Source organism: Pinus tabuliformis, chromosome X (assembly GCF_031772625.1).
Source record: "Pinus tabuliformis cultivar Carrire ecotype Pingquan chromosome X, CPIR1, whole genome shotgun sequence".
Classification (NCBI taxonomy): domain Eukaryota; kingdom Viridiplantae; phylum Streptophyta; class Pinopsida; order Pinales; family Pinaceae; genus Pinus; species Pinus tabuliformis.
The window spans coordinates 1,490,802,352-1,490,804,486 of NC_142308.1; the positions used below are offsets into that span (position 1 = coordinate 1,490,802,352).

A 2,135-nucleotide genomic window follows, 5' to 3' on the forward strand; every position below is an offset into this window, starting at 1 on the left:
TCTCCGCTCTTGCCAAAATCATAAGAAATTAGTATATCTGCTCGCAAGTTGTTGGATGTACTTTTGGTGTTATAGTGGCAGCTACGAGAATTGATCCTGGGTCTTCCTTAGATAAATCATAAGAAATTAGTATATCTGCTTGAAGGTTGTTAGATGTACTCTTGGTTTTATAGTAGCAGGATGAACTCTTGATATTATAGTGGCAGCTAGGAGAATTGTTCCTAGGTCTTCCTTAGATTAAGTCTGACCGTTACTGATTCACCCTATGCCTAAAAAAAATTCAATTTTATTTTTAACTGAGAAAATGTTACAATTTCAATTTCAACATAAATCATATATTAAGATTCCAGTTGAAAAAAGGGAAAAAAGAAGCTTAATATTTGCAGAGAACAAAGATTAAAACTTATCTACATCCATACCTCTTTCATGATCACCTGTGACCACTTCCAGGAACTGTGATTTCCACACTTTAGTCTATTGGAAAATATTAAAAAAAACTAACAGTAATTGCATAATATTATCGGTATTATGACACGTAGGCTAACCTCTACAACCTAGTTCTGCAGGAACTCGCGAAGATCGTCAAGAAACTTAGAAGACAGATCATAGGGAAGCAGATGAAAGGCATGAATGCCCTCCTCATAGAACAGAAGCTCTACCTCTTTGCCCATCTTTTTCATATACTCAACGTACTGGAGATCCCGATCTTTGAGGAGGTCCAGCCCACCCACCACCACCAACGACGGAGGCAACGATAGGCCCGATATGTCGGGAGAATCGGCGCCCATTACGTTGGCCGCGGGGTGGTCTCTCGTGGCCCCTTCCGGCAGAAACGCCTTCCAAAACCAATCGGCGGCCTCCAACGTAATGAGCGGAACACCGTTGCTCAACCTCAACTCCGCCGGGGTCCTTTCCTCTCCCCCAAAGTAAGGCTGAATGAGCACGTAGCCCACGACGTTGACTGGACTCATGTCCCCTTCTCCAGCCACGCGGCATCCGACATGGTGGACGATGTTCCCGCCCGCGCTCTCGCCCATCAAGAAGCACCGCGACAGATCAGCGTTCGGAGGCAGGTAACCACGCCCGCGGTCGCGAAGCCACGCAACGGCCGCGAAACAGTCATCGTAGGCGGCAGGGTACTTGTGCTCCGGAGCCAACCGGTAGTCCACCGAGACAACGACCACGCTTCGTCGCTTGGCGAGCCTACGACAGAATGTGTCGTAGGACTCGTCGCTCGCCGAGAGCATGCAGAAACCGCCTCCATGGAAGTAGACAACAACGGGCAACGTTCCGGCTTCGTTGACGGGAACAAAGAGACGGATCCATACGCCCGTGGCCTTGTTGATGACGGTGTCTTTGGTATAGACTCCGTGAGTGGGCGTCTCGTTGGCGGGAGCCTTGGGGAGCGTCCACGCTAATAAGCTCCGATTAACGGTGCCGTCGTTTCTCCTGCAGAGATAGCACCCTGTTTTCGCGAACCAACAGAGCCAATGGACGCGCCGAGGGAGAGAACACACCAGGGCCGACTCCACGCTCCCTAGTTCACAATCGCGCCCCATTAATTAAAAAACAGAAGAAAAAAATGGGAAAAATTTCACCGTTGCAGTGGCACAGTCCGATCTCGCTGCCTGCAAACTCAAATTCTGAGATTCATCGCCGCGATCGATTATATGTCACTGTAAACGAGGGGAGAGTTAGGTGTGGTGCATGGCTGGTGAGTTATGAATTGGGGAGTTAATTCACATGAGTCAGATGTTACAGCCAGCTTGATAGCACCAATGCCTTAAATCTCACCAAACGATGAGGACAAGAAATAAATTTAAATACATGATACATTAAATGCTGAAACAGACTGTCCCTCTTATAACCAGTGATCACTGATTTAATTTAACTGCTTGAAATTGGAGAAACGGTACTTGTGCATAGGTGTCGCGTAAGCTTCCGGAATCTTGAAAACGGTCCTTCAGTTTCTCAAGAGTCTGGATCAGGGTCCAAAACGCCGTAGTCTTTAACGCGACTTTTTGAAAGTCTTTCCCGCGATTTTTCCGGTGAAAATCCGGCAGTAATTTATTGAAATCGAAGTTTGATAACTAGTTTCTGCACAATGAAAGCGTCCCAGGGGTTTTTCAGTGTGC

The 2,135-nt window shown here is 47.2% G+C and overlaps 1 pseudogene; it reads right to left on the reverse strand.

Annotated features, from left to right (window-relative positions):
• Window positions 1-319: 319 nt before the first annotated feature.
• Window positions 320-1,722, reverse strand: LOC149145648 (putative carboxylesterase 18 pseudogene; annotated as a pseudogene).
• Window positions 1,723-2,135: the final 413 nt, after the last annotated feature.